This window comes from Stomoxys calcitrans, chromosome 5, assembly GCF_963082655.1.
Source record: "Stomoxys calcitrans chromosome 5, idStoCalc2.1, whole genome shotgun sequence".
Classification (NCBI taxonomy): Eukaryota; Metazoa; Arthropoda; class Insecta; order Diptera; family Muscidae; genus Stomoxys; species Stomoxys calcitrans.
In genome coordinates, this window is record NC_081556.1 from 98,776,010 (window position 1) to 98,790,105 (window position 14,096).

A 14,096-nucleotide genomic window follows, 5' to 3' on the forward strand; every position below is an offset into this window, starting at 1 on the left:
TTGTTTTTCAAATTCACCACTCTATTGTAGATTGTATATGTCGGCTATCTCTTAAATATTTTTCTACACACCATCGTTTGCCGCAGGCTATTGTTATACATGCAACAATTCGTTTGCGACGTGACGAAAATATATCAGGTAATAACTAAAAACCTTCAATTGGCTACCCTCCACCACGGATGTTCACAAAAAAAAAAAAGAAGTAACAAGAGCGTGCTAAGTTCGGCCGGGCCGAATCTTATATACCCTCCACCATGAATCGCTTTTGTCGAATTATATGAGCGGTATCTCCTTTTAGGCAAACAAAGAATATTGACTAAGAACTGTTATGCTATTGGAGTTATATCAAGTTAAAGTCCGATTCGGACCACAAATGAATGCTGAACATTGTATAAGTCATTGTGTAATATTTCAGTTCATTCGGATAAGAATTGTGCCTTGTAGGGGCTCAAGAAGTAAAATCGGGAGCTCGGTTTATATGGGAGCTGTATCAAGCTATTGATCGATTCGGACCATATTAGACACGTATGTTGAAGGTGATGAGAGAAGCTGTTGTACAAAATTTCTGCCAAATCGGATGAGAATTGCGGCCTCTAGAGGCTCAAGAAGTCAAGATCCCAGATCGGTTTATATGGCAGCGTTATCAAAACACGGACTGATTTCAACCATTCTAAACACAGTTGTTGAAAGTGATAACAAAACACTACGCGCAAAATTTCAATCAAATCGGACGGGAATTGTGCCCTCTAGAGGCTCAAAAAGTCAAGATCAATGGTCGGTTTATACGATAGCTATATCAAAATATGGACCGATTTGAACCATACTTAGCACAGTTGTTGAATATCATAACAAAATACTTCGTGCAAAATTTCAGTCAAGTCGGATGATAATTGCGCCCTCTAGAGGCTCAAGAATTCAAGATCCCAGATCGGTTTATATGGCAGCTATATCAGGTTATGTAGTGATTTGCGCCATACTTAGCACAGTTATTGAAAGTCATAACAAAACACCTCATGCAAAATTTCAGCCAAATCGGATGAGAATTGCGCCCTCTAGAGGCTAAAGAATTCAAGTTCCAAGATCGGTTTATATGACAGCTATACCAGATTATGAACCGATTTTAACCATTCTAAACACAGTTATTGGAAGTCATAACAAAACACTTCATGCAAAATTTCAACCAAATAGGATGAGAATTGCGCGCTCTATGGGCTCAAGAAGTTAAGATCCAAGATCGGTTTATATGACAGCTATACCAGATTATGAACCGATTTGAACCGTACTTAACACAGTTGTTGGAAGTGATACCAAAACACTTCGTGCAAAATTTCAGTCAAATCGGACGAGAGTTGCGCCCTCTAGAGGCTCAAAAAGTCAAGATTAATGATCGGTTTATATGGCAGCTACATCAAAATATGGACCGATTTGAACCATACTTAGCACAGTTGTTGAATATCATAACTAAATACTTCGTGCAAAATTTCAGTCAAATCGGATAAGAATTACGACCTCTAGAGGTTCAAGAAGTCAAGACCCAAGATCGGTTTATATGGCAGCTATATCAGGCTATGGACCGATTTGAACCATACTTGGCACAGTTGTTGGATATCGTAAGAAAACACGTCGTGCAAAATTTCATTTCAATCGAATAAAAATTGCGCACTCTAGAGGCTCCAAAAGTCAAGACCCAAGATCGGTTTATATGGCAGCTATATACAAACTTGGACCCATTTGGCCCATTTACAATCCCAACCGACATACACTAATAGGAAGTATTTTGTGCAAAATTTCAAGCGGCTAGTTTTACTCCTTCGAAAGTTAGCGTGCTTTCGACAGACAGACAGACAGACGGACGGACATGGCTAGATCGACATAAAATGTCACGACGATCAAGAATATATATACTTTATGGGGTCTCAGACGAATATTTCGAGTAGCTACAAACAGAATGACGAAATTAGTATACCCCCATCCTATAGTGGAGGGTATAAAAAGGGATTAAGTTAGGCCGGGCCGAACTTTGGATACCCACCACCTCGGATATATAAGGAAACCCAATGTCGTCACAATCCTGTGAATTTCGGCACGGACATTGAGTGGTCTAATATATATGTCACTATTCAATTTTGTAGAACAAAATATTGGTCTTTTTGGCAGATATATCCAATTATAAACCGCTCTGAATCATATTAAGGTCGGATATCGTGAGGCTCAGAAAAACTCACTGTTTCAAATTTCAGCGAAATCGGGTAGTAAATAAAGCTTTTATAAGCTCAGTCCCCTTATCGGCAGATCGGTCTATATGGCAGCTATATCTAAATATAGTCCGATCGAACCATATTTAGGTCGAGTGTCAGGAGGCTAAAAATAACTCAATGTTTAAAATTTTTGCGAAATCGGTTAAAAAATCAAGTTTTTATGGCCTTCAGACCCTTTAGCGGGAGATCGATCTATATGGCAGCTATATCTAAATATAGTCCGATACGTACCATATTAAGGTCAGATGTCGTGAGGCTTATAATAACCCAATGTTTTTAATTTTAGCGAAATCGGGTAATAAATAAAGCTTTTATGGCCTTCAGACCCCTTATCGGGAGATCGGTCTATATCACAGCTATATCTAAATATAGTCCGATCTGAACCATATTTAGGTCAGATGTCGGGAGGCTTAAAATTGCCCAATGTTTTTAATTTCAGCGAAATCATGTAATAAATAAAGCTTTGACGAGCTTCAGACCCTTAATCGGGAGATCGTTCTATATGACAGCTATATCTATATATGCACCGATCTAATCCATATCTACGTCAGATATCGGGAGGGTTAACACCCACCCACTGTTTCAAATTTCAGCGAAATCGGGTAATAAATAAAGCTTTTATGGTCTTCAGACCCTTTATCGGAAGATCGGTCCATATGGTAGCTATATCTAAATATTGTCCGATCTGAACCATATTTGGGTCGGTTGTCGGGTAGCCTTAAACTACTCACTCTTTCAAATTTCAGCAAAATCGGATGAAAAATAAAGCTTTTATGGGCATTAGACCCTTTATAGGCTTTTATGATCTTCAGACCCTTTATCGGAAGATCGGTCCATATGGTAGCTATATCTAAATATCGTCCGATCTGAACCATATTTGGGTCGGTTGTCGGGAAGCCTTAAACTACTCACTCTTTCAAATTTCAGCAAAATCGGATGAAAAATAAAGCTTTTATGGGCATTAGACCCTTTATAGGCTGCTAGGTCCATATAGCAGCTATATCCAAATATGGTCCGATTTGGTCCATTCGAGAATTTAACCAGAGTGCATCAAAAAGACGTGCTAAATTTCAGTTCTATATCTCAAGTTTTGAAGGCTCTAGAGTGATTACAACAGACGGACGGACAGACGGACAGACACACGGACATCGTGAAATCGTCCTAGAATTTTACGACGATCCGAAATATATCATATAGTCTGCGTTGACAAATTTTTTCACAGCTTGTGACTCTGTAATTGCATTCTTTCTTCTGTCAGTTATCAGCTGTTACTTTTGGCTTGCTTTAGAAAAAAAGTGTAAAAAAAGTATATTTGATTAAAGTTCATTCTAAGTTTTATTAAAAATGCATTTACTTTCTTTTAAAAAATCCGCAATTACTTTTTGGGCAGCCCAATATATACTTTGAAGGGTCGGAAATTGATATTTCGATGTGTTGCAAATGGAATGACTAAATGAATATGTCCCCTATCCTACGGTAGTGGGTATAAAAACGTTTTCACATATGAACTTCTTCGACCCTTAGCTGAAAACGAATAGAGGAGTTCAAAAGTAAGTATCAGGTAAGGCCAAAACGGAATAAAGGCCAAAATAGAACAGAAAGCGTTGTGCTTTGTTTTTGAGCGTTGCGTTGAAAATTACAACTCTGCAAACAAATGCCACAAAAGCAACGCCCAAAAGTTAAAGAATTTTCAACACTGACAACAAAAATCGAGAGTCATTCTGTGTTGCCGTACGTAAAGTAGTGTTTTAAGGCATCAAAGTTAGGTTAGGTTGAAAAGAGGGTGCAGATATTAATCCGCCCCATGCCACTATGGACATACACCTAAGCCAGTAATCGGCGGGTTGTGCGCTCAAAAAACTAGAAAGTAACCTCTAAAAAGGAAAATATTGAGTGAGGAATTCCGTGCTACTTACAAAATCCTTAATTGTTTTCAATACCACTCCCCTAAGTTGGTTCATGTCTGATATTGTGTCTCCACCTAAGTACCGGTATCTGTTGGACGCAAAAGCCGAGCAATGACAAAGGAAATGCTCCAACGTCTCATCATCTTCCCCGCATACCCTACACATGCTATCACTTGCCGCACCGATTTTACATAATTGAGCTCGTAGTCCTATGTGTCCCGTTATGATACCAATAGCTATACGGACCTGCTTCTTGCTTCCTCTCAGTAATAGTCTCGTCTTCCCATGATCTGGATCCCCTATGGGATTATCGCCGTCCTACTGACCGTTTCGATGTTCCACAATGTTGCATACGCATTCATCGCCCACTCCCTTAACTCGGACTGCGTCTACCCGAAAGGCTTCGGGTTAACCAAGTTTATTGACGGCAGTCCTCTGGCCTTAACCGTCAAATCGTTTGCCCTTTCATTTCCCCTTACTCCGTTATGGCCAGGCACCCAAACAATGGGGATTTTGCCATCCTCAGAGAAGGCGTTAATCTCCTTCTTACACTGCAAGGCTGGTTCACACTCGACGTTCTCACGTTAGCACCACACCACTTCACGTATTCCGTGGTCGCCAGAAACTCTGCCTGCAGGATCGTATTATGGTCAGGCAGTCTAAAACAGATTTCAGTCCCTGGGTTCTCAATGTAAACCCCCACTCTGTCACCTAGCTTTGATCCATCCGTGTAACATGATCTTCCAGATGACAATACTAGGGTTCCATCAAACCAAGACTGTGCCGATGGCAGCAGTGCCTCGCACTCGACTTCAAGGTTCATCTCAGGTATCCGATCGGCAACCTCTTCCCTTCCTTCCAGGTTTCCTATCGTCGCCTCGATTATACCGCGCTGGTATGAGCTGCTCCCATCCTCAATCCATGCTCCCATCGCCTTATGTCTCATAGCCGCAGTGGCTGCCTCACAATTTGTATGTCAATGGGTCGGATATCTAGAATAGTCTTCAGTGGGTGTGGTCCTCATTGCTCCGCCAATGCCAAGACAACATGTTCTCTGAACCTATTGTATGATCCTTATGTTGCTTTTTTCCTCCATAGCAGTCCACCAAACTACTGAGGCGTAAGTAAGTATTGGTCTCATCACGCTCCTGTAGAGCCAGTGGACTATTCTAGGATTCAGGCCCCATTTCGAGCCTACGGTCCGTCTACATAGTGCCCAACATCTGTGAGCCTTCTCAGTACGCTCCTGTGACACTTCCAATTCAGTTTCCTATCCTAGATCACACCTAAGAATTAGACCTTGTCCTAGATGTCGAAATCGTTTTGTTGAGGAAACGTGGTGTGTTAATTGTGAAATTTCTTTGCAGAGTTGCATTTTTCAACGCGACACTCAAAAACAAAGCGCAACGCTTTGAGCATTGCATTGAAAAATGCAACTCTGCAAAGTAATCCCACAAAAGCGGGAGAATTGTCAACTTTGGTGACTGAAATCGAACGTCATTCTGTGTTGCCATACGTAAAGTAGTGTTTTTAGGCGTCACGATAAAAATTGTTTAACTTTTGCGCTTTTTGACATTTGTAAGCAGAGTTGCATTTTTTCAACGCAAAGCTCAAAAACAAAGCTCGAAGGGCTCATTCTGTTTTGGCCTTTAGGGTTTCGTTTTAGTCGACTTTGTAAGTTTTTATACTCTCCACCGAAGGAAGGGTGGTATACTAATTTCGTCATTCCGTTTGTTACAACTCGAAATATGCGTCTAAGACCCCATAAAGTATATATATTCTTGATCGTCATGACATTTTAAGTCGATCTAGCCATATCCGTCCGTCCGTCCGTCTGTCGAAAGCACGCTTACTTTCGAAGGAGTAAAGCTAGGCGCTTGAAATTTTGCCCAAATACTTCTTATTGGTGTAGGTCGGTCGGGATTGTTAAATGGCCAAATTGGTCCATGTTTTGATATAACTGCCATATAAACCGATCTTGGGTCTCGACTTCTTGGGCTTTAAGAGGGCGCAATTCTTATCCGATTTGGCTGAAATTTTGAATGAAGTGTTCTGGTAGGACTTCCAACATTTGTGCCAAGTATAGTCTATATCAGTCCATAACCTGATTTAGCCGCCATATAAACCGATCTCCCGAATAGACTTCTTGAGGCTCTAGAGGGAGCATTTCTTATCTAAAATGGTTGAAATTTCTCATATGTCGTTTTGGTATGACTTCCATTAACTATTCTAAGTATGGTCTTAATCGGTATACAACCTGAAGTAGCTGCCCTAAAAACCGATCTCCCAGTTTGAATTTTAGGGCGCAATTATTACTCGATTTGCCTGAAATTTTGGAGATTGTGTTTTTCTATGAATGTTGTTTATCTATTCGAAAAAGTCATTTAAAGAACTTTACAAATGCGATCCATGGTGGAGGGTATAAAAGATTCGGCCCGGCTGAACGAAGTACTCTTTTACTTGTTTTCTTCTCTTTATTTTTTTTTTTGTTCTTATCGTAATGTATTATTATTTTGGTTATCATAACTCAATTGAATTAGTCATTAAAAAATTCTATACTTGTTAGGAGCTCCAAAGCTTTTGCTTTTGGCTGTCTGTGTGATATACAAGTTTAGTTATTTTTTTGTTGTTGTTGATATTTCTATTAGTTTGGTTCGCTTAAGGTAGATTTGTCGCAGTATTCTTGTCATATCAATCGTGTAAGTAAAATGAAGAATTGGAGATTTAAAATTGATTAATGGGTTCAAGAAGGCGCATTAGACATAGCATCATCAATAAATATACCTAAAATTAGGTTACAAAAATTCACTATTTCGAATTTCAACGAAATCGGGTTATAAATGCAGCTTTTATGGGTTTCAGACCCATATAGGCAGATGCGTCTATTGGGCAGTTATATCCATATATGGTTCGATTTGGGCCGTTCAAGAACTGCGTGCAGCAGAAAGACGTAGCTGTGCCAAATTTCAGCTCGATATTTCAATTTTTAAAGGCTTTAGAATGACTACAACTGAAGGAAGGACAGACACACGGACATCTTTAAACCTTGGAATTTTACGACGATCCGAAATATATATACTTTGTTGGGTAGAAAATAGATATTCCAATGTATTGCAAACGGAACGACTAAACCCCCTATCCTATGGTGGTGGGTTCGCCCGGGCCGAATCTTATATACCCTCCCCCACCATAAATCGCATTTGTCGAGCTCTTTTCCCTATATCCCTTTTTAGGAAAACAAACGATAAAAATAAAGAATTGCTATAATATTGGAGCTATGCCAAGTTAAGGTCCGGTCTGAACTGAATGTTGGAGACCATAGTAGAAGTCATTGTGTAAAATTTCAGCCAATTCGAGTGAGAATTGTGCCCTTTAGGGTCTCAAGAAGTAATATAGAGAGATCGGTTTATATGGGAGCTATATGAGGCTATGAACCGATTCGAACCATATTTGACACGTATGTTGAAGGTAATGGGAGAAGTCGTTGTACTAAATTTCTGTCAAATCGGATAATAAAGAGTGATTTGTTAAGAGCTTGATAACTTTTTTTTTAAAAAAAACGCATAAAATTTGCAAAATCTCATCGGTTCTTTATTTGAAACGTTAGATTGGTCCATGACATTTACTTTTTGAAGATAATTTCATTTAAATGTTGACCGCGGCTGCGTCTTAGGTGATCCATTCGGAAAGTCCAATTTTGGGCAACTTTTTCGAGCATTTCGGCCGGAATAGCCCGAATTTCTTCGGAAATGTTGTCTTCCAAAGCTGGAATAGTTGCTGGCTTATTTCTGTAGACTTTAGACTTGACGTAGCCCCACAAAAAATAGTCTAAAGGCGTCAAATCGCATGATCTTGGTGGCCAACTTACCGGTCCATTTCTTGAGATGAATTGTTCTCCGAAGTTTTCCCTCAAAATGGCCATAGAATCGCGAGCTGTGTGGCATGTAGCGCCATCTTGTTGAAACCACATGTCAACCAAGTTCAGTTCTTCCATTTTTGGCAACAAAAAGTTTGTTAGCATCGAACGATAGCGATCGCCATTCACCGTAACGTTGCGTCCAACAGCATCTTTGAAAAAATACGGTCCAATGATTCCACCAGCGTACAAACCACACCAAACAGTGCATTTTTCGGGATGCATGGGCAGTTCTTGAACGGCTTCTTGTTGCTCTTCACTCCAAATGCGGCAATTTTGCTTATTTACGTAGCCATTCAACCAGAAATGAGCCTCATCGCTGAACAAAATTTGTCGATAAAAAAGCGGATTTTCTGCCAACTTTTCTAGGGCCCATTCACTGAAAATTCGACGTTGTGGTAGATCGTTCGGCTTCAGTTCTTGCACGAGCTGTATTTTATACGGTTTTACACCAAGATCTTTGCGTAAAATCTTCCATGTGGTCGAATAACACAAACCCAATTGCTGCGAACGGCGACGAATCGACAATTCACGGTCTTCAGCAACACTCTCAGAAACAGACGCAATATTCTCTTTTGTACGCACTGTACGCATTCGTGTGGTTGGTTTAATGTCCAATAAAGTAAACTGAGTGCGAAACTTGGTCACAATCGCATTAATTGTTTGCTCACTTGGTCGATTATGTAGACCATAAATCGGACGTAAAGCGCGAAACACATTTCGAACCGAACACTGATTTTGGTAATAAAATTCAATGATTTGCAAGCGTTGCTCGTTAGTAAGTCTATTCATGATGAAATGTCAAAGCATACTGAGCATCTTTCTCTTTGACACCATGTCTGAAATCCCACGTGATCTGTCAAATACAAATGCATGAAAATCCTAACCTCAAAAAAATCACCCTTTATTTATGCCCTCTGGAGGCTCAAGAAGTCAAGATCCCAGATCGGTTTAAATGGCAGCTATTTCAGGTTATGGACCGATTTCAATCATACTCCGCACAGATCTTGGAAGTCATAATAAAACACCTCGTGCAAAATTTCAGCCAAATCGGATAAGAATTGTGCTCTCTAGTGGCTCAAGAAGTCAAGACCCGAGATTGGTTTATATGGCAGCTATATCAGGTTATGGGCCGATTTCAACCATACCCATCACAGTTGTTGGAAGTCATAATAAACCACCTCGTGCAAGATTTCAGCCAAACCGGATAAGAACTGCGTCCTCTAGTGGCTCAAGAAGTCGAGACCCGAGATCGGTTTATATGGCGGCTATATCAGGTTATGGACCAATTTCAACCATACTCAGCACAGTTGTTAGAATTCATAATAAAACACCTCTTGTAAAATTTCAGCCAAATCGGATACATTATGTACCCTGTAGTGGCCCAAGAAGTCAAAACCCGAGATCGGTTTATATGGCGGCTATATCAGGTTATGGACCGATTTCGATCATACTCCGCACAATTCTTGGAAGTCATAATAAAACACCTCGTGCAAAACTTCAGCCGAATCGGATAATACTGGCGCCCTCTAGTGGCTCAAGAAGTCAAGACCCGAGATCGGTTTATATGGCAGCTATATCACATTATGAAACGATTTCAATTACACTCAACACAGTTGTTGGAAGTCGGATAAGAACTGCGCCCTCTAGTGGCTCAAGAAGTCAAGACCCGAGATTGGTTTATATGGCAGCTATATCAGGTTATGGGCTGATTTCAACCATACTCAGCACAGTTGTTGAAAGTCATAACAAAACACCTCGTGCAACATTTCAGCCAAATAGGATAAGAATTGTGCCCTCTAGTAGCTCAAGAAATCAAGACCCAAGAAATCTGTTTATATGGCAGCTATACCAAAATATGGACCGATATAGCCCATTTACAATCCCAACCGACCTACATAAATAAGAAGTATTTATGCAAAATTTCAAACGGCTAGCTTTACCCCTTCGAAAGTTTGCGTGCTTTCGGCAGACATACGGACGGACGGACAGATGTTCAGACGGACGGACAGATGGACAGACAGATGGACGGACATGGCTAAATCGACTTGAAATGTCATGACAAACAAGAATATATATACTTTATGGGGACTTTGTCTACTTTTTTGAGAAGTTACAAACAGAATGACAAAATTAGTATACCCCCATCCTATGGTGGGGGGTTTAAAAACCAAGTGGTCATATTATCATTTATAAATTAATGCAAAACTTCTAACGTTTGGGGTCACAAGACTGCTCAAAGTTTATCACAATGGCAAATAGCAGTGACGTTCTCATATTTATTCTTAGAAATGTTAACAAAAATGCATTGTAATGAAACTGAAAAATAAATTCCAATAAAATGTAGACTCTAGGCATTTTAAGGGCAAAATGGGCAAATAAAAGATTTAAGTAGCATAAAGTGCGATTTTAGAAAAAATTCTATTTGTTGTTGACCAACCATTGGCCATTGACTCGGTCTCAATGCCTGAGTTGAAAGCGATCGTAGGTTCGATTCCCATCGGAAGCTTAAGTCCGTACATGCTACGCTACCACAATCAACTACGAATAATCTATTGAGTCTGTTAAGGATTGTAACTAGCATTATGACTTCAAACTTCTATACAACGCATGTTGTAAATTGATCCAAAAACTCATATGGCTTCCAAATAAATCGACCATCCAACCATGAACCTGATCAACGGGACTTTATAAAAGTAAGTCCTCATTTTCAAAATTTGTTTAAATCAATTTTCCAATTCCAAGTTGGAAGTGGGATTTTGCCAAAAAGAGAAATTCGGTAACCATATATGGAGTAAAATAAGATTCACTCTCCGATGGAAATTAGACGTAAAAAGACTCGATTTTGAATCCATTGGTCAGGAAAAAATGTTTTCTTCTTAGTTTGTCTGTTTTAATTTCAAGTAATCTTTAGTTCTGTGTGTGAGGTGCACATGGGAATGTTGGAAACCAAGGAACCGTTCTGATTGGTTTAAACTTGGCAAATTCTAGGCTTAACTTGGTCATTCTCCATCTCAAACGTGAATACAAACCTTCCTGCGGTGGTAACTGGTTAGCTATCTTTAACATCCGCTAAAGATAGTGAGGCAAAATGTGCCACGAGTTCTCTCATAGAATGATAAAAATATGGGTTAAGCGTGGGGTTAATAGCCCGTCCTGGAAAAACTTGAAGAAATTACATTGAAACAAGTAAAAAGGCGTTAAGTTCGGCCAGGCCGAACTTTGGATACCCACTACTTTGGATATGTATAAGCCACCTTTGGTCATAATCCGGTGAAAAATGCATAATTTATGCCCCCATATCAGCTTTATCGAAATATGGTTCGATTTGGACCAAATTCGACACGGATATTGAGAGGTATAATAAATACAGGTCAATGTTCAATTTTGTAGAACCAAATATTGCTCTTTTGGGTAGCCATATCCAAATATAGACCGATCTGTGGCATATTCCAGGAAGATGTCAAAGGGTCTAGCTTAACTCTCTGTCCCAAATTGAGGCGAAAGCGTATAATAAATGCGCCTTTTATGGGCCAAAAACCTTAAATCGAGAGATCGGTCTATATGGCAGCTATATCCAAATCTGCACCGATCTGAGCCAAATTAAAGAAGAATATTAAAGGGCCTAACACAACTCACTATCCCAAATTTCTTCGAAATCGAACAATAAATGCGCCTTTTATGGGCCCAAAACCTTAGATCGAGAGATCGGTCTATATGGCAGCTATATCCAAATCTGAACCGATCTAGGCCAAATTGAAGGAGGATGTCGACTGGGCTAACACAACTCACTGTCCCAAATTTCGGCGAAATTGAACAATAAATTCGCCTTTCATGGGTCCAAGACCAAAAACCTTAAATCGAGAGATCGGTCTATATGGCAGCTATATCCAAATCTGAATCGATCTGAGCCAAATTAAAGAAGAATGTTACTGGGCCTAACATAACCCACTGTCCCAAATTTCGGAGTCTTTTATGTGCCCAAAACCTTAAATCGAGAGATCGGTCTATATGGCAGCTATATCCAAATTTGAACCGATCTAGGCAAAATTGAAGAAAGATGTCGACTGGCCTAACACAACTCACTGTCCCAAATTTTGGCGAAATCGAACAATAAATGCGCCTTTTATGGGCCTAAAACCTTAGGTCGAGAGATCGGTCTATATAACAGCTATATCCAAATCTAGACTGATTTTGGCCAAATTTTAGAAACTTGTCGAAAAGCCTAACACAACCTTCTGTCCCAAATTTTGGCGAAATCGGACCATAAATGCGCCTTTTATGGGCCAAAAACCTTATATCGAAAAATCCGTCTATATGGCAGCTATATCCAAATCTGAACCGATCTACGTCAAATTGAAGAAGGATGTCGACTGGCCTAACACAACTCACTGTCCCAAATTTTGGCATAATCGGACAATAAAAGCGCCTTTTATGGGCCCAAGACCTTAATTCGAGAGATCGGTCTATATGGCAGCTATATCCAAATCTGAACCGATCTAGGCCAAAGTGAAGAAGGATATCGACGGGTCTAACTTAACTCACCTCCAACGTTGACAACCCACGCAAATGAAAAAAGAACCATGATTTGCGGATCTGCACCTGAAATGTTCGCACCCTTTATAGAGAAGGTGCAGTATAAGCACTGGCGGATGTATGAGAGAAGTACAAAGCAGAAATTACTGCCTTACAGGAAGTGCGATGGACTGGGAATGGCGTCACAAAACACACAAACGGTGACGAACTATACTATAGCTGCCATAACATGAGACATGAATTTGGCTGTGGATATGTGGTTAGTCGGAGACTGAAACATCTTATCTCCAGCTTTACTCTGGTGGGTAAGGGGCTAGCAACAATCCGCATCAAAGCCAAATTCTTCGACATCAGCCTTATTTGTGCCTATAACCCGACGGAAGACAAAGACGAGCAGACCAAGGATATTTTCTACGAGCGCCTAGAGAGGGAATATGACCGCTGCCTCGCCCATGATATTAAAATTGTTCTGGGAAATTTTAATGCGAAGATAGGAAAGGAAGACATTTGTGGTCCAAAAGTCGGAAAGTTTAGCCTCCACGAGATAACGTCCGATAATGGAATAAATTTCGCTGCGGCAAAAAACATGGTAGTTAGGTGCTCCGGATTTCAACATAAAAATATTCACAAAGCCACATGGATGTCACTTGATCAAAACACTAGGAACCAAATTGATCACGTTCTGATAGATGGGAGGCATTCATCCAGTGTGTTAGATGTACGACCGATCCGTGGAGCGAATTTAGATTCGGGATCATTACCTTTTTGCAGAAAAGGTTCACACCCGTTTGAACATGGAAAGGAAAGTACGATCTGACACTGCACGGAAGCTGGACATTGAAAAGCTCCAAACTCAACAGATGGCAAAGGCATACTCCAATCGACCGACCCAACTGCTTAATGAGAGCACACCTTGTTCCGATGATATAATGGCGCTCCATGGAAAATGCAGCGAAATCCGTACTTGGGTGCCGGAAGCCTCCTCCAAGAAACCCATGGTACGACCAAGAGTGTCGAGATGCTACTGACGCCAAGAAGGCAGCATATAGAGCAACCCTGCAATCAGGATCAACGCGCCAGATGAAAGAGAGGTATCGGGAGAAAAGGAAAGAGGAGAAACGTCTATTCCGCCGAAAGAAAAAGGAAAAAGAAAGACGTGAGTGTGAGCAAATTGAGATGTACAGGGGTCAGAATGTATTCTGGAAATTCTACCAAAGAATTAAACATCAAACCGATGGCTTTGGTGCAGGCACATCCTCCTGCAGAGACAGAGAAGGAAATATTAACTGCAGCCTTTGAAAGTATCGAAAGAGAATCAGCGAAAGTGGATCTGGCAGTAATGGGGAGATAAGACAAATTTAAAACACCCGAGCAGGTAGAGAAAAGGGAGAAAGTTGAGAGCTACAATTTTGAGATAGTCAGTAACTTTATCTACCTCAGCAACGACGTGACAAAAAAAAATACACCAGTTTTAAAGTA

The 14,096-nt window shown here is 40.3% G+C and overlaps 1 protein-coding gene across 18 annotated transcripts in view; it reads left to right on the forward strand.

Annotated features, from left to right (window-relative positions):
• The window catches only part of LOC106085163 (antichymotrypsin-2), a 112,238-nt gene that overhangs the window by 16,982 nt on the left and 81,160 nt on the right, over nt 1-14,096 (forward strand). The window lies entirely within an intron of this gene.